Source organism: Tenebrio molitor, chromosome 7 (assembly GCF_963966145.1).
Source record: "Tenebrio molitor chromosome 7, icTenMoli1.1, whole genome shotgun sequence".
Classification (NCBI taxonomy): domain Eukaryota; kingdom Metazoa; phylum Arthropoda; class Insecta; order Coleoptera; family Tenebrionidae; genus Tenebrio; species Tenebrio molitor.
This window is the reverse complement of record NC_091052.1, coordinates 197,812-218,181: the sequence shown is the minus strand read 5'-3', so window position 1 is coordinate 218,181 and position 20,370 is coordinate 197,812. Positions and strand designations below refer to the sequence as shown.

The 20,370-nt window shown below is 30.1% G+C and overlaps 1 protein-coding gene across 1 annotated transcript in view; it reads right to left on the bottom strand.

The window, feature by feature from the left end:
- LOC138134583 (uncharacterized) overlaps positions 1 to 8,462 on the bottom strand; it is a 49,518-nt gene extending 41,056 nt beyond the window's left edge. Inside the window, exon 1 of the mRNA XM_069052936.1 lies at positions 8,284 to 8,462. The gene's annotated coding sequence lies outside the window, so the exon portion shown is untranslated. The remainder of the gene's footprint in view (positions 1 to 8,283) is intronic.
- Between the last annotated feature and the right edge of the window lie 11,908 nt (positions 8,463 to 20,370).

Genomic DNA, 20,370 nt, shown 5'->3' with positions numbered 1-20,370 from the left:
TTAGTACACAGGTGCAACACGAGAAACTCTGTTTTAGTAACATTTTTGTGATAAGGAGAAATCGTTTCTATAAGGATCATAACAAAGAAAGTACGTAGAAAAAACTATGCTTGATGATTTTTTTTTTTTATTTTAAAGTAAACATGTCACTTAAACTTTTTGATTCCAAGGTACGAGCGTAACATACATTTACTTACAACTTACACAAAGCAATGAGAAAGGACATTCATGTCAAAAGCGACCAACCTTATGATGGAGTATAATGTACGTAAAGAATTTGGGTATTACTACGTCTTACTATACATTTCATTCTTGTTTAATTGGACCTAAACCTAAAGTCATTAAAATACCAACACGTATGTAACTTACGTGCATGTGTACGTAAATATACTCAACATAATGTGTGAAATTATTTTGTTGTTAGAAGTATGCAGTATTGTTGGATGAAATATCAACTACCTTTTTATTTATTAAACATTGAAATAATGAAAAAATTACTTAATCTTATAAAGTAGAAATCACCCGACACATTTAGAATTTACTTGAAAATAAGATTTGTTAACATTTTCTACTGGAAAACTTAGTAAGATTTTCTATAGTTGCCATTTAGTTGATGGTGATAGGTAGTTCATACTTATAAATTTTTAAATTACATATACATATAAAAAATTTACCGAAGAAATTACATACACTCGTGATTGATTTTTGCTAGTACGAGTAGGTACTCGTACATAATACATATTTGCAATAAATCATTGTTGCTAACAGATGAAAATAATTATGAAATATCGAGAATAATCCAATGAATTTTGTTATTGAATAGCTATTACTACTAGCGAAGTCCTTCTAAATACAATATATTATAAATTAAACTGATTTGATATTAAGAGCCAATACGAGTGCCAAGTACGTTGTAACTACAAAAATTAGAAAAGACTTTATGAAAATTTTAAGTCGAATTTAAGATACATTCGACAAAAAAATTACATGTTACTCCTATTCACAGTAACAGATCAATAAGAAAACCAGAGAAGAAAAACTAAATTTTTCAACGAAATTTGAATCCAATCGTGTTTTTACTTTGGAACGTAGGTTTAAACAATAGCGCTACCCAATCACATAGAATTTATTATGTCCAGACAATCAACAAGCGTACGAGAGTCGTAAATGTTGGTTCCACTGTTAACGCATATATACGGACCTACCACCGATTGCGTTGGCCGACTTAATTGCACAACACCGGACAAGTCAGAAACTCACTTCCATTTCATTACTCATTTTTTACTTTTGGATTTTTTTTTTAATCGTAGACTTGTGGAAATACTTCTTAAATAGCATTTTAACTTTGTAACATATTCAATTTAATTGAAGAGGATCTTTCATATTTTGAATTAAAAGCCTTAAATTAATACCTAAAAACTTCTGTTGACAAAAGTAGGTACCTTGCGATCGAAAATAAAAAACATCGAGAAGGCCGTCATTAATACGCTTGGGTTGGCAACACGTAAAAATTTAATTCAAATGTCATCAAATGTCATTACAATAGTAACTGTGATTATTAATTATTCCTATTAAAATTTGCGATTACAATATGTTCACTTTAGAGCAAACAATTTTAATTGTGCAGTGTTACTTCAGAAATGGAGAGACTTATTGAGAACGGCGAATGGTCCTATTCGACACCTCGAGTTTTTGAGGAATTTCAACAAAAGTTTCCGGACTTTCAAGGCACTTACCAACAACTTGCCTTGATTATTTTGTTTTTCCATATCTGAAAAACAACGTGTTCCAAAACAGGCCTCGCACAATTCCCGAATTAATGCAAGTAATTACTGATAACTGCAATTTAATTGATGTCCCGACTTTGCGAAGGTCATTTGAAAACATGAAGCGAAGTAACATTATGTTTGGAAGCTGAAGGCAGACATTTCGAATATTTACTCTAGTTCTTGTAAAGAATACGATTGGAGCTAGTTACTCTCGGATCAAAAATAAATTACTCCCTAGGATTTAGGGATGTTCGTTACTAGGTTGCCATAAATTTTGTTAGGGTGGAGGATATGTGGTTTCTGGTGACAAACAAAAGATATCCTAAAAATGTAAGGCAGCAAATTAATTGTAGCAGTTGCAAATGACTAATTTCTCGCTAAGTGATAGATGATTTTTCATTTCACAATCAATTTTGGTTACTGGCGGCATATTTATTTGGATTTAATCTCTCAATTCAAAGTAACCAACCTTAGGCATTCAAAATTACTTTTGAAAATTCAAGTTACACACAACATGAAAAACGTCATTTCCCTAAAAGTTCGAAATATAGGGAGTAATTTATTTTTGACACGAGATTAGTAATCATCCTGAAAACAATATTTTCGTGTTCGTTTCCTGAGATACGAGTATATAACCGGGAAAATGGTATATATGTATATAACTAAATATATATGTATATATCTAATTTGACATCTGTCAAAGATAACCTCAAAATTTACAATAAATTAATGTTTTTTAAGACTTTGCCCAAACGAACACGAAAAATGTTATTCAATATTCGTCAGATAAGTTTTCAGGTATTCGGCCTGTTTTGCAGCACTTGGCTGACGCTTCGAGCTCATACCTGAAAAGTGATCTGACAGCGCTACTCATGAAAATAACTATTGTTGGTTGATGTCATTGACCAATTTTATACTGGGTGCCCCAAAATTCGCGAAATAGCTTAGCAGTACGTTGTTAAATAGCTATTAAAATATCAGGTAAAAATGTTTAAAAAAATCAATCTTCCTTTTGTAGAAGATATGGACCTATTCGTTACACTAAATATGGCAACATTTAAAAACATTCCATGTATTCCAATAATCTGCAAATATTTCATTTTTGTTGTATCCATAAAAATGAGAGAGAAAAATCAAAGCCATATTGTCATACGCTATTTGAAGTAAAATGGACATAAAATTACTATGTATGTACTTGGAAATGCTGGAAATAATGAAGAAAATAATTGCAAACTTGATAATAATCGTTCAGAATTATTATGCCATTGTATAATAAAAGACAAATAGTCAAAATCTTTTTCTCCCTACCGGTTAGAAATGTAGGCTGTGGATACCTCATTTGAGGTGAGAAAATTCAACTTTCTCGCTAAGGTAAGAAAGTTAATCCTGAAATGTTTATGGTAAAACTGTACCAAAATACAAATGTCAAAAGTGTCAAAAGTGAAATAAGTTATTGATAAATGAAAGCCAATTCAATGAAGTAAGTTGGTAGGTCAATCATATAATCTGGAAAATAAACAGATAAGCTAGGTAGGTAGATTACTTTACCCTGTTTATATCAAAATTTCGAACAAACCTCAAATCTTCAAATGCGATGACAAGTTAATTAAACAAATAACACAGCCTCCTATTCAATTCTCAAATTTTTCGTTTTAATCACGAATATAACCATCTTTTTTTACTTTTTTCAACAAAGTTGTGCCGGTAGGGAAAAAAATTGTATTCAAACCTTGTTAAGAAAGTGTCCTTGCAGACCTTAGGCACTTACAAACCTCGTCTACGACTCGGTTTATAATCTTTGCCTGCGGTCTGCAAGAAACCACTTTCTTACCTTGGTTTGAAATATACTATTTTAATATTTAAAATAAACGAGATCAAAGGTGCACCTTTTGAGCTCCCATATCTTCAAATCTAAGAGATATAGAACATTTTATTATTTTTCTAACATGATTTGACATTGCCCCATTGAGCTGTTTCGCGAATTTTGGGACATCCAGTATTTAAAAAAAGTATTTGTGTATAAATCTTAATTACAAATTTATTAACTAAATAAGAAACATTCCACGTAAGTGTAAACAGATTTTAAATTTAAATTTAGGTGTCGAGTTGTCTGTAACATAAACAAAGAATTGAATGGTAAGACATATCTTACAACAAACATTATAATGTTTCTATATTGATTCATATTTGCTATTTAGTGCATAGGAAGTTAGAATAACATATTATGGCTCGTGGGCTGCAATAGTGGCACAATTCGAAAAATCACTTTTTGAGATAAATGCGTTTAGTTTCCGTTCTTATAGCGACTTCTACTATTTGTTGATCTAATAAAATATTGAGATGTGCCGGTGTTACTGCTGGAGAGAAAACTATATAGTTTACCATGCTTAATTTTTTAGTAACTCCAAAATGACCTTTTTTGTTTTGACTTGTGCCACTATTGCAGCTCACAAGCAATATCACAGGCATGTTTTAATTCCTTTTGGTTTTGTAGTCTTTGTCAATCTTAAAACCTTCACGACTTTATTTAGAATGCGAGAAAACACATTTTAATACGTCCTTGCAATAAATAAACTTGTCTCACCTTGCAGTCCCAGTAAGAAAATCTCTTTAATAGACATTAATTTAACTGACAATAAGATATTTTTCAGCAGAAAAACAATCAACAATCAGTTTTTTACTCAATGAACATAAAGAACAAAAAAACGTCTTAAATTCAACACAATGGTAAATTGTGGGTGGCAACGTACTTGCCGGCAATCATTTAGCTTGTAATACAACCAGGTGGCATCATCGGTAATTCTGTCTGCTTGTTTTAGAGTTGTCAAACATGTCGTTCATTTATAATTTAAATGTTCACAATTGTTCATTTATTATACGTTGCTGACAAGGATTATAATTTTCACACGAATTTTTTGTTTGCGATTTCGAATTAAAATTTCAAATGAGGACTCGATTGCCGCCGAATGACTGAAGACTCTGATAAAACGAGTATGGAGATTTTAAATGATTGAGTCTAACCGTAAATGTGATCAAATTTTTAATGAAACAGTGTCTTTTTGTCAGATTGCATCTTATAGCAAGTAAATCGTAATTTGTATCCAATTGTTGAAATTATATGTTTTAAAATAGGAATATCTTTATTTGACGTTATCTTTGTAGTAAAACAATTGCTGAGTATGAATGTGCTTGTTATAAATATTTCAAAATGTATGTTCTACAATTAGTTATTAAGTTGGTCGCGGGGAATGAAGTTAACAGGACGGTGGAATTGTGGCACAGAATGACAAGTATTTAATACATTAATGTTTTAGTAGAATTTTTAAGTTCGATACAACTTTTCTTGTTTCATATCTTAGTCGATTCCGTGTGTAAAGCCTCTTGTTTGATATAAATTAAGTGAAAATTACATATTACATAAGTACTACTTAAAACATATTTCACTCTGAAATTAATAAAACTATAAAGATTTAAATATGTATTATGATAGAATCGAATATCATTTGTATTTAATTTCGCTGCTTCAGCCGACATTTTGTATTAAATTTCTGGAAAATGTCCAACAACGTTTCTGGAAGTTTAAAAGTGGCAAACAAGTAGATACTTATAATTTTAAAAAATGTCTTAGCTGCTCGTAAATATAAAAGCCAGGAAGTTCTTATACATACGTATAGCAAGTTAAAACATTGCTTGCTCATTAACACTCGAACTGCTTTCGCACTATTCCCTACTCAACAACAACATTGATATTAGCTGTCCTAAATTATCGAGTAACAAACAAATAATATGTATATACTCGTATATTTTAAGTTCGCCGTTATAAGAGATTTGCATTGCTACAGAGTTATCTATTCCTTTTATTTCGTGTTTGTCAACTGTTTTAAATAAATGACACAAATAAAACATACGTACAACTTTACATATTCTATTTTGTCCATTGCTTTAACTTTATTTTGGAGACAGTCTAACAATAACCAGGCACGTTGATTGCAGAAAAAGACTAAAACATTTCACAAGCAATAAGACGCACACGTACTCTTATGTATGTAGCTACTTAGTTCTCATCTTATTTCTTTGAAATTGCCACTAATTTTAGTTTTTTCTTGTCTCAAGTTATGATTTGCAGTTGTGGCAATTAACATTTGGACGTCAATTTGTTACCGTCTAAACCTTCTTACTTGAATTATAAAAAACAAGTGACCATTAAAGACGAAACTGTGTACATTCAAACAATGCACTGAGGTTTTAGTTTTTTGTTTCAGATGAGTCTCCTTTCACAACGTGTTCCGAACTATCTAACTATAACCTATGATATCCTTTTCTCTCCGCTTTCGGTAGACTTCGACACGTCTTACGTTAAACGGTCGCTTCATGGGAAATAAATGTTAAACTATAAAAGCACCGTAACTCTTGTAAGTTTTATCGACATTTTTCCACGATGTCACGTAAGTAATAAACATGATTTCAACACATTTGGGGTTCAAAAATCTTCACAAAGAGACCGATGTTGTATTAGTCAGTTTGTATATTTTTGATGTAAGAAGGAAGCTATCAAAAATGCGTGCTTCTGAAATTCCAGTCGCTTCATTAGAGAAAGTTTATTTCTGGGCAAGATAATAAATTTTATAGTAAAATACGAGGGCTAATTATCTATAGATTAGTTAACTGCATTTCTACCTTTTCGAAAATAATTAATGCGACTACAGCAATCTTGAAAAAATTTAAGAATACATGTAAGTACATATACATGCATTACAGTAGCTAAAACATAATAAACAATCATCAGTATGTAGTTATATCCCGAAATACAAAATACCCGGGTATTTGCAGTATTTGCACATGTGCATAGAGCGAATATTTTTGACAGTTTCAAAACATTCGGGTTTTTAATTATCAAAATGCATTTATTGATTTAAATTACAATTAATATTTGAACAATAATAGTTTGCGGAACTGAAGGGGAAACCATTGAACACATCATTTCTTCTTGCACCGTTTTGGCTCAAAGCGAATATAAAAAACGTCATGATATATTCGCAAAAATTATACACATGAATTTAGCAGTTAAATTCAATTTATTAAAGGATACACAACCACATTACATTTATAAACCAGAAAGTTGTTTAGAAAATGACAATTACAAATTATATTTTGATCGGACAGTTTTAACTGACATTCACATTCAGCATAACAGACCAGACATTATTATTTTAAATAAACAACAAAAGCAAGCATATCTTTTAGATATAGCTGTTCCAAATTCACACAATATAACACAGACATATAATACAAAAATTAATAAATATTTAGAACTCTCCGTTGCTATGAGAAATCTTTGGTGTTTAGAAAAAATTTCGATTTTACCATTTATAATTTCAGCAACAGTAATAGTACCGCAATCTCTTTTTAAAAATTTAAAAATTTTGGACTTAGAGAATACATTGGTGGTTGAAATTCAAAAAGGTATATTATTATACTCATGTCACATCGTGAGGAAATTCCTTAACATTGACACAGAACATAAAACACAAAAAAGTCAAAATGTGGAGGCGAGACGCCGGTAATTATGTTGATAACCACTGCACTATTACTTGATAGTATTATCCGTAATAGTGTATGTACTCCGGCAAAATTGCCGTGCCGCCGGGTGGAGGTGGGATACGAAAGTTACAGTTATTATTGAAAGTACAATTACTTTTACAATCTCGATTTTTTTATTGTAATTCATCCAAAATATACAGGGTTATTCATGTAGTAAGATGACGAGCCTGACCAGGTAAAAATGCAACCCAAAAGACAATTCACAAAGCAATCTCAATCCCTATTACATTATCCGGCATTATCATCAACATAGACAGCTTTTAACGTCAACCTAATGAATGTCAAGTTTTGACAGACAAATACCTCTCTCAACAAAGTATGAATTAATAACAATAATAAGCAATTAAAATCATAAAAGTAATGGGTAAGTAGGATCATGTCGGGTCTGTCATCGTTCGAAAACCTTTTCAAATACGAACAAATATGAACGAAAATGCAATGACAGATATACCTTTCAAATTAATAGAATACCTACTTGGATTGCTGATTTAATTTTTAAATACCAAAACACAATGAATGCTTTGTAAAGTGTATTTTGGGTTGCATTTTTACCTGGTCAGACTCGTCATCTTACGTGAATAACCCTGTATATATCTATATATTTTTATTATTTCTATCGTAAAATTTTCTTCGGGAAATACCACTAATGTCATTTGCTGCAACTTTTTAATGATATGAAAATATCAGTAAGTGAATTTAAAAATTTATCAGAAACCGTGAAAGAACCACTTTAAGGGCTAATTACGGTGATAGTAGTCTATGAAAGTTTGGATTGAAATGAAATAATTATCGGAATAAAATTAAAGTCATTGAAGTTTATAAAAAGCACGAGTATTTATAAACAAGCGCCGATCTAATTAAGATATTTACAATCAGACGAAAGTGGAAAATAAATAAAGCTTGTTTAACTTACTGTTTCGAGGGAGTCCTGTTGCAGGTGTAAATAAGCAACGACAGATCACAGATGCAAGAAGAGTGCAAGATCGGCGAGACTGTATCTTTTCTCTTTTTAACAAGTTTCACAACACACACTAAAATAAATCATTCCACACACCGTAGATTATTGACCTAAAAAGTCTAATATGTAGGTACAACAAATCTAATGGAATAGAAAAAAGTTAAACTCGATTATCGAACAAATCAGTCACTAATTGTTTAATTTGCACAGTAGGTGGATATTTTACAGAAATCTTAGAATTCCTGCAAAAATTTATCACAACAAAATTTCAGATATATCGGTTATTATCAAAAACAAAACAAACTGTCACTTCCCCCAAAAAGTTTATATGACGCAGGTAAACCAAACAGTTTATTAGAATAATAAATTAAGTATTACTGGCACTAATAACGCAATCTGCTTTCGAACTACATCCCGCGTCGATTTAATGTCGCGTCCTGGAAAAACTAGCGAAGGAGTACTGTATTTCTAACAACTCGTTTTTACTAACTGACAGGACCTGCACTCTTAAAGAAATAACTGTTGGTGGCAACACAGGGAGCATGTTGGACACCTCGACAGCAAGCGCTGACTGTTCCGCAAGCTCGGAGAGCTACACAAGACTTCATGTCCCACTACTATGCGACGGCATCGTAGGTATAGAAAATAAACCATCATTACTTTCTTACTAATATATATATTATATATTTATATACACATATACGACTATGTATACCTGTACCAATGCATGTACCTACTCCTAATATACAAAATGATCGACAAAAAAAAAATGAGTTAAGGAAAAGCTATGGTAAATGTTTCTCAAAACACGTTGTGTAACTTAATAAACTGTCAGTTGCGACACTTGGGTGAATTTTAGTTAAAAAAATAATTTTCACGCGAGAACACAAAATATTCATTCATGACAGAATTCTAGTTTTAAAATGAGAACAATGAAAGTGGTGATGTATTTTTCATGCATAGACTTTTACATCAGTTAAGGTGATAAAAGGTAAAAAGAAATTTAGCAAGATCATTCATTTTATTAAATACATTGTTTTAAAAGCGTTATTGGTGAAACGGTAATTTAAACTGTCGCAGTTGATTAAATGGTGTTTTGTGCACCATAAAGTCTCATAAAGTTCGTTGCCTTTTTACGTTACATAAAATTTTAAAGGAGAATAATATTTTATTACCTGTTACTATTGTGAAATTGGAAATTGAAGGTTGTCTGAATGAAACAGCTTTGATAAAACATCAACACTATCTTAAATAAGACAAACAATAAAGTTAATGGAAAGGGTACAATCTACAAAATAACTAATATTGCTTGTTGCTAACAGTAAGTTCGCGAGTAACTAAGGTGGTAAGTGAGAAATGAGTGGACTCGTTCACGTCTAATTTGTATATGTATACATAAAGTTGACTCAAGTTGCAAAAAACCACTTTGCATTTGCAACAGCACTTTTATGGCATTAGTAATTGGAAATTAGTATAAAATTGTACTTATATGGAAAATATTCAACCCAAACTATGATTTTCTGGTCCCTTTGTGCCTTTATTTGGTTCAAAAATATGAAAAAAATGCTGTTGCAAATGACAAGTGGTTTTTTGCAACAGCATTTTTTCAATATATTTAAACCAAATAAAGGCACGAAAAAAACAGAAAATCATAGTTTGGATTGAATATTTTCCATATAAGTACAGTTTTAAAGTAAATTCAAATGACTAATGCCATAAAAGTGCTGTTGCAAATGCAAAATGGTTTTTTGCAACTTGAGTCAACTTTACTTATAGTTGATTTCTTATAAATGTTCATCAAGTGAGCTGTGCATGTGTAAAAACACCTTTAATTTAGTTACATTACAAAAGTCACATTTATGAAGGTCATGTCCAATAAATCTTTACTTGGTAAAAATACAAAGACAAAAACAAATAAGAATTACTTTAATTTAATCACTAAAAAGACGTAACATTACTTTTGAAATCAGCAATGTTAAAATGGACAAAAACTGAAAAATTAGTCAAATCTGGTTCGCGCAGAGCAAGCAACTTTGAAAGTCAAAGTTACTAGCTTTAGCTTAATACCAACAGAAAATCAGATTTTCATGGCTTGCTTAGATGCACATTTATATGAAATTGAGTATATTATGTACTTTTATAAAATTATTTATTTATTTTACAATTACAATAGTAAATCTATCATCTTTTATGCGACTAAGTAGGTAAAAAAAAAATATAAAGTTTAGCATAAATCATGAAATATTTCGTGATAAAAAGCAAGAGAAATTGAGAAATACAACATAATGGGCGAATACGAAGAAAAAAACCTGTCCCACAAGCAGCGGAACGGACGATTTTGCTACGTTCAATTTAATATTCCACCCTAAAATTAGCAAGCGATTATGCAGTTTAAAATTACGGTCAATTTGGTTAATTTTCGGCTTCCAGCGAAGGACTATCTCTTTCGCTGATCACTGTATACTAAGGCAAACATCCTTCGAGAAAAAATAATGCTGTAATATATACCTACACATTAGTATAAATATACATTCGTAATAATCATTTAATAGTTTATATAAGTCAGTCTTGAAATTGAGAAGTAACTTCATGTATTAAACTGATGCGGAACGGATGCAAAATTTATTATTGCTAGTGGTAGAAAATTTGCATGGCAATTTGGTAGACCGTATTTTATAAAATAATGGCAATATCATTTTGATATACTCGTACCTACCTACGTACACATTATTCCCTTGAAGGATTACCTATTTACTATTATTTAATTTCGGTGTTCGGTGTTTCTGTGTTTTTAATTTTATAATTATTACAATAGTAAGTCTTGCCGGTAACATTTAAGAATTTGTTTAAGATTATGTAATAGTCAGTAAATCAGTATAAAGCTTTTGATAGGAACGTTAACCTTATCCGTGAATATTTTTTTGTAAATATTGCAATTTATAAATATTAGCAAATGTTAAAACTGGCTATGATCGATCCAATGTGGGGAGCTCGATGTTTGCTGAGACCCAATTGTGTTTAGTTTAATCATAAATTAATAACATACGTACCTACTTATCCGTAAGGGTTGGTTGTATCCGTAATCATTGTTTAAACCACTGTAACAATAATAGCAACAATTACTTTAGACTGTTAAACTTAATCGATTATTCAGATATGGCTGGACATGTGCCCACTTCTGATTATGAGATGAGAATAAAGTCAGAAATTTTTGCTAGATTTTTATATTTTTTTATTATACCTGAATCATAATCCCTGTTTTTGACACTTAAATGCGTGCGAAAAAGGGCCTTTAAAACACTAAAGCTTTAAGGGTTGCTTAGGTAACAACAAATGCACCTACATTTTGAACAATGATAAATAGACATTGACACACGATTTATGATAGCAACGAAACAACAACAATTGACCATTTCTATATCAACGATTAATGACACAGATTACCTCGGAAAAGGTATTTCAATTTACTTTTTTTGTTATAATTTTCAGATTGTAGTGCAGGTATAATAAAAAATAGCGTATGATACACGTTTATAAGGGCCTTTAAAGCACTTGCGACATTAAAAGCACTCCGCTACGCGTCGTGCTCTTAAACTCGTCGCGCGTGCTTTAATTTAAAGGCTTCCTTATAAACTTGTATCATAATATACTATTTTATTATACCTGAATCAGAATCCCTGTTTTTGACACTAAAATGCGTGCGAAAAAGGGCCCTTAAAACACTAAAGCTTTAAGGTCGCTTAGGTAACAACAAATTCACCTACATTTTGAACAATGATAAATAGACATTTATACACAATTTATGATAGCAACGAAACAACAACAATTGACCATTTGTATATCAACGATTAGTGACACAGATTACTTCGGAAAAGGTATTTCAATTTGCTTTTTTTTTTGTTATAATTTTCAGATTTTAGTGCAGGTATAATAAAAAATAGCGTATGATACACGTTTATAAGGGCCTTTAAAGCACTTGCGACGTTAAAAGCACTCCGCTACGCGTCGTGCTCTTAAACTCGTCGCGCGTGCTTTAAAGGCTTCCTTATAAACTTGTATCATAATATACTATTTTAATTACATAAATGTACAAATGATTCGAGTAAATAAACAAGTTCAAATCGATATAGACATGTTTGTATGTATGAGGCAAAAAATATTTGCTACAATACAATTTGTTTATAATACTTATTTCCTGCATAGGAAGAAGTTGAAATTTAAAATTTTAAATAAAATAATCGTACCTTTTTAGATTTTAATGTAAATATAGTCCAAGTATAGTCATTCACTATAAATATGTCTATTCATATTTTTATCAAAAAAGAACAATTCATATTATTTTATTATATGTGCGAATGTGGTTTGGCTACTTTCCAACGATGCTGTTTTGTAGTGTTGTAGATAACGAGTGTCGGACGTTGAGTTTCTTGATCATAAAGTGGCTAGTAATGTTATTAATTTAGATGACTTTTTGTTTATTTCAGCAGAAGTTATAAAATTGTATAAAATGTGTTCAGAATATGTGAAATAAAAAATTAATTGGGTGTATTGTATCTTTTCGAATTATAATAGGCCATATCGAACCAGTAAATGATTAAGTACCTGTAATGACGTATCAAATGTTGAATTCAAGTTTTTAAATTGTTCGCTTTAATTATAACATTTTCATTTACCGCAAATCACACTGTATGTACATACTCTTTATGTTATTCGTTTAAATATGCAGTGAGTTTTTTTAAGACTGGCCATAGGGTTTTACATGCTAATTAATTTACATGATAATGTATTGAAACAATTTCAATTTAATAACCAGAAGCAAGGAATAAGTTAGCAAAAAGACGTTTTTTGAATTCCATTTGCTTCAATTTTAAATTTTCAGTAGGTTAAAATTTCACCTGAGATTTGTAATTTTGATAGATAATTGATTGTGTAATTGCTTAACTGCCTATGGAGGCAATTTTGAACATTTCATTTAATTTTTATTGAAATAAAGAACCTTGTTATAACATAAAAAATGAATCTATCGTTATTGAAGTAATGTTCAGACTATTTTTTGCAAATAACATTTTGTTTGTAAATTGTCTATCACAAAATGAAGTAAATGGTGGTAAATGACTAGATAATATTATTGTTTAATCTAAAAACAGCGTTAAGCTTTGTATTTTCACAAAAATAAAAGTTAACAGGGGGTTGAAAAATTAGCATGTAAAACCCTACGGCCAGTTTTACAAAAAAACTCACTGTATACATACATAATTATTTAGAAACAAAAAAATTATTCCAAATTATTCGATTCCCCTATTTCCTTATGTTTTAGTATATTTTTATTTTCATGGCAATGAGGCAGCAAAAACTTGTAATACATATACAGGCTGTTTGATAAAAAAACGCCTCAACCCATAACTTTTGTATTTATTATCCGATTTCAACGAACAAAAAAAACAAAGATATGGTTTTTCATGCGCTACGAAGCAGCCATAAAATAAAAAAATTTTGGCGTTATTTTCAGTAGCTAACGACAGTCAACTTTTTTTTTAAATGGACATATGTAGTTTTTTAGGCTCAGTCTGGTAAAGTTTTTTTTTCTGAATCTAATGATGTATTAAAAGTTATCGTTTAGTCCATAGCTGACTGAAAAAAAAAATAAAACAATTGTTAATTGCTTATTATGAAATTTTTAAGTGTGCCGTAAAAAACAATTGGAATACAAATAGCAACAAATGTCAAGTGTGAGTTTGAAAATTTTCAGGTGTAATCTTGAAGAGTTTATTATTATTCTCTTAAAAAACATGAATAAAAAAAAATTGTTACACAGTCTAGGACTGGTAACAAATTTATTTTGAAGAGTTTCAACTATCCCACCTCCACCCGGCGGCACGGCAATTTTGCCGGAGTACATACACTATTACGGATATTACTATCAAGTAATAGTGCAGTGCTTATCAACATAATTACCGGCGTCTCGCCTCCGCATTTTGACTTTGTTGTGTATTATGTTCTGTGTCAATGTTGAGGAACTTCCTCACGATGTGACATGAGTATAATAATATACCTTTTTGAATTTCAACTACCAATGTGTTATCTAAATCCAGAATTTTTAAATTTTTAAAAAGAGATTGCGGTACTATTCCCGTTGCTGAAATTACAAGTGGTAAAATCGAAATTTTTTCTAAACACCAAAGATTTCTCATAGCAACGGAGAGCTCTAAATATTTATTAATTTTTGTGTTATATGTCTGTGTTATATTATGTGAATTTGGAACAGCTATATCTAAAAGATATGCTTGCTTTTGTTGTTTATTTAAAATTATAATGTCTGGTCTGTTATGTTTAATATGAATGTCAGTTAAAATTGTTCTATCATGAAGAGTTTTATTATTATTCTTTAAAAAAACATGAATAATAATAATAATTATTATTTTTTCTATTAACTTTTTGTTTTTGACTAATTACGATTGTTATTACACTCGAACATAAAATAATAGTCAAATGACTGCTATCCTGCATGACTTACAATGTTATTTTATACTTAAATAAAAAAAGTTTAAAAAAGCAGATAAAAATTTCTAAGCTGACGTTTAGATGACATTTATCGTACTTTGTATTCCGATTGTTTTTCACGGCACTCTTAAAAATTTTATAATAAGCTGAACCACAAAAAAATGTTTTATCTTTTTTTTTCAGTTAGCTATGAACCAAATGATAACTTTCAATACATCATTAGATTCAGAAAAAAAAACCTTACCAGACCAAGCCTAAAAAACTACATGTGTCTATTTAAAAAAAAAAGTTGACTATCGCTAGTTATTGAAGATAACGCCAAAAAAATACATTTTATGGCTGTTTTGTAGCGCTTGAAAAATCATATCTTTGATTTTTTTGTTCATTGAAATCGGGTAATAAATAAAAAAGTTATGGCTTGAGGCGTTTTTCATCAAACAGCCTGTATGTAAAAGAAAGAAATACATAATTATTAGAGTATTTTTATGCAGTGTAACTTCAGAACGAATTGATGGAATTGAAAGATCAAGCCACAGATGAATAAAGAATTGAAAGATCTTTCAAATGATGTATCACATGACCTTCCTTGCTATTTGAATTTTCACAGTTGACGTCATCTTTGCGGATATCCACTTCAGTTTTACATCAAAAGCCTGTAAAATCGATACCATTTGATAGAGTTTTCTCCGATGTCCCTATTTTGCCTAGTTTAAAAGTTAGAAGGGAGGACTATTTACGTCCTCACTGTATACTTACATATTTCTTCTTTAAAAATATTTTTCGCAACATGTTCGATGTTCGATAACTGATGAGGGAGTGTTCATGAATTTAAGTGAAACGCTATAAATTAAAAATATCGAGAACACTCTATAAATAAATTGTTATATTTGAGTGATGTACAATATTAACTTTGGTGCTATTATTAGATTTTAATACAGTTCATTCATAAGCAGTGGGCTACATTGTTTAAATTGCTTAGCTTTCGTAAGGTCGGGTATACACGAGATTCTCTACTTCAATATTCAGATACAGGGAAAATATTTGATATAGACCGTAATAACGTATGTACAGTTAATTTCAAAATTATAGAGTACACCTCAAAAATCAAGAAGTCGATTGCTTACAATTTTTTCCCCATGTAAAGATGCCTTTTTTAAATTTGAGCATCATATTTTTTACATAAGTTAGTTAAGTTTGACAACATAAAATATCGCTGATGTTTTAGAACACCATACCTAATATTGTTTGTTTTATCCTCTGCACGGTGCTCTTCGCGATGTTATAATATTGGGCTACCCTCTGGATCGACCACCCTTTTTTTAATTTGGAAAGAATGAGCACTTTCACGTTTTTGGTTAGGTTTGGCATTTTGTTTGTCAAAATTGACATTGATCATTGACAAAAAATATAAGTGCAATTCACATTGTAGAAAATTAGGTGTACTCTATAATTTTGAAATTAACTGTACAATGTACAACAATGTATAAAATTTATATGTTTAGATAATTACATAATATTGCATATAAAATATTCCCCATTCAACTACTGAGATTTTGGGGTTTAATTCTTTTATTATTTGACATTTGTTAGCACCTTCGTTGATTCGTGCTTTTTCAAAACCAAATATTAGTTGGTTTAATATTTAAGACTGACAGTGAACCTCATTAATATTCATATTTTTATTTGTTGCATTTGGTCCACATGAATAGATCTTTCATTTGGATTTCTTAAGGTAAACAAAGTTTATTATAGGAAGAACCACTATTTTTTCATTTGAATAATTTAATTTATAACTTCAAATGTTTTTAATTATATGTAGGTATTACTTGTAGTTGCAAAAATTAATTAATAATAATTATAATAAGTATGTACTTATTTGTGGATTGGAAATATGTACATAATTGTTTGAGAAGTTAAGTTACACATACTATGTAGAACAATTCAGTTTTTTTTTATCTCTCTACATTTGGATCTGGCAATAGGTATGTTGGTATGTGTAAAAGTGTGTCGCAAGACTAGATGAAAAACAAAAGCAAATCAGTACTTCCTCTTTTCATAAATTTCCAATAGCAAATAGCACGTCGGATTCCATGTCAAGGCGTGTGAACGTCTTGGGCCAGTATTTGCAGAAGATGTTTTGATTGTCGACTGCGTGTCTTAAGCGGTTTCCTATTTCCACTTTGACACCTCTTAAGAGTCTGGTCACTAAAAAGGTAAATAAACAACTGTTTTACAATTTGTTTACAAATCAAATATGACTCCAAGAATGTCCGTCTCTTCATTACGTTTTACTTATCCAATAACGTATTAGACAATTTTATAATCTAAATTTATGAATTTTGAATTTACAATATCACTAATTATTATTATTACTCGTATTGTAAAAGTATCATTGAAATTCTGTTTATTAAACATTTATCTTTATGTCTATAGATGTAGATGGCGATTTACACGCCAAAGAAAAAAACGTTCAAATAAAAGCCATTTCGAATTATACTTCATATTTTGTGAAACACACTGTATAAAATCCAGTGTTTAAACTAATAATCAAGTCTTAATTCGTTAATGCGTTTCCGTCTATTATTAGAGTAGTCAAAATTAAACGACTTCTTTTATATCAAAGGAAAGAAGATTTATGTTTATAACACATTTAATATTGATGTAATGTTTACAGATGACCACATGTTTTAAAAGACTTAATTTACTCTAAAATCGAAAAGAATGTTATGATTCGAATTATAAATATTTTCACATTTCTTAGAAACATAGGTGCCTGCATAAATTAAGTTTTTATTATTGCATATTTTTATTTTTAGTCAGGTTTGGTACTTAAAAAGTTTGCTAATTTTTTCGACTGTACTCGTATATATCCAGGCACATATATAATTTATCTGGAAATCTATCTTTACATAGTGGGTCGTTTTAGTTATAGTTCGAATAAGATTTATGAAAACTGTATGCATAGTTAACAAAAAAAGGACGTCATAAAATACGTGGAATATTTTCAGGCCATGTGGTTATGATCTGCACTGGAATTTTAAACTTATAAAATATTCCTGAAAAGTCAAACACCTGGTGATGAAGGCAAAATCTGGGCGTGTTTTTCGGCTAGGTATATGAGTATGTTTACACAACTTCCGCAAGGATTTTCTTTCTCATTGTAAGTTTTTTCAAGAATTCTTGTTTTTTGGGTGTAATTAAAATCGACGAATTTAACAATAAGATATTTTTTATTATACCTGAATCATAATCCCTGTTTTTGACACTAAAAGCACTTAGTGTCAAAAACAGGGATTATGATTCAGGTATAATAAAAAATATCTTATTGTTAAATTCGTCGATTTTAATTTCACAATGGACATAAGCTTGACATAAGGCATAAGAAATTCATGATACATGCAGTGGATATACTACTATTAATTTTTACGTAACTTATGAGAAGTGACCTCAGTAAACATTATTGTTGTGTACAAAAAGGCATGAAGAATCATATTCGAGTTATATGGACACATAAATTATTTTCCAATTGCTCAAATTTACAAATTATTCTTAGGTATGTATCTCTTATGTATTTCTTATGTCCATTGTGAATAAGCACTAAAATGCGTGCGAAAAGGGGCCTTTAAAACACTAAGCTTCAAAGGTAACAACAAATTCACCTACTTTTTGAACAATGATAAATACACATTTATACACAATTTATAGCAAATATACTCGTATATGGCAACGAAAAAACAACAATTGACCATTTCTATATCAACGATTAATGACACAGATTACTTCATTATTTCAATTTACTTTTTTTGTTATAATTTTCAGATTGTAGTGCAGGTATAATAAAAAATTGCGTATGATACCTACACGTTTATAAGGGCCTTTAAAGCACTTGCGACGTTAAAAGCACTCCGACTTGTATGATAATACATATACTATGTCTTTATTTTATTATTATTATTATGTTTATAAATGAGTTTAAAAGACAATTACGTAGATACATTCAATCTTAGAACATATTTTTTGTTTTTTATTTTTTTTACATATCTTTTTATTTATCTGGTAAATGGTGACAATGATTTATTATAGGAAACGAGTAGGTACTTTGGTTAATTTGATTTTTAGTGGACAATAATAATTAATTTAATAAAGCATACAATAATAAAGCATACTATTATTAAAAAAAAAAGAAATTATAAAAAACACATATGCGGTTTACAATCGATCATCGATAAATGTAGGATTTGCGGAACTGAAGGGGAAACCATTGAACACATCATTTCTTCTTGCACCGTTTTGGCTCAAAGCGAATATAAAAAACGTCATGATATATTCGCAAAAATTATACACATGAATTTAGCAGTTAAATTCAATTTATTAAAGGATACACAACCACATTACATTTATAAACCAGAAAGTTGTTTAGAAAATGACAATTACAAATTATATTTTGATCGCACAGTTTTAACTGACATTCACATTCAGCATAACAGACCAGACATTATTATTTTAAATAAACAACAAAAGCAAGCATATCTTTTAGATATAGCTGTTCCAAATTCACACAATATAACACAGACATATAATACAAAAATTAATAAATATTTAGAACTCTCCGTTGCTATGAGAAATCTTTGGTGTTTAGAAAAAATTTCGATTTTACCATTTATAATTTCAGCAACAGGAATAGTACCACAATCTCTTTTTAAAAATTTAAAAATTTTGGACTTAGAGAAAACATTAGTGGTTGAAATTCAAAAAGGTATATTATTATACTCATGTCATATCGTGAGGAAATTCCTTAACATTGACACAGAACATAATACACAACAAAGTCAAAATGCGGAGGCGAGACGCCGGTAATTATGTTGATAACCACTGCACTATTACTTGATAGTATTATCCGTAATAGTGTATGTACTCCGGCAAAATTGCCGTGCCGCCGGGTGGAGGTGGGATAGTTAAAATAGTAGTTTATTTAAGAGTGTGTAAATTGGGCTTTTTAGGCCAGTTTAAAACGCGAGTGAGTAGATGCTAAATTTGTAAAATTGCAAATACCACCAGCTTTTGTTAGTATTTTGTTAATTTTCGTATATTTTTTTCAAAAACCATAAATGTTTGCACTCAAAATTTATAGTGTGGAAATTAAGTAACGCATAAATTCAGTAATTCCCTAGATATTAATTTTTTGGAAAAAATCTCCAAAAGGTATAGCGATTTTAACTTCAGCATATATGACTTCAGCAAATATTTTCAGCCTATTTTCAGTTTCTTATGTCATTTGTTTTTCATGTTATAACGTCATCTACCGAGCGATCATTTAAAAAATAAATCGAGTTTGCTTTGGAGCCTATGCTATAGCATGGGTTGCCATAGGTAACACGCCGACTCGATTTATTTTTTAATTGATCGCACCGTACTTTTTTGTTTTAAATAACTACCTATACTTTTTACTATTGATTTTGGTAGAACTTTTAATTCTGTTTCCAACCGTATAAAATTTTCAATATTTATATGTAGGTATTTCAAAAAAATTGAGAAAAACAG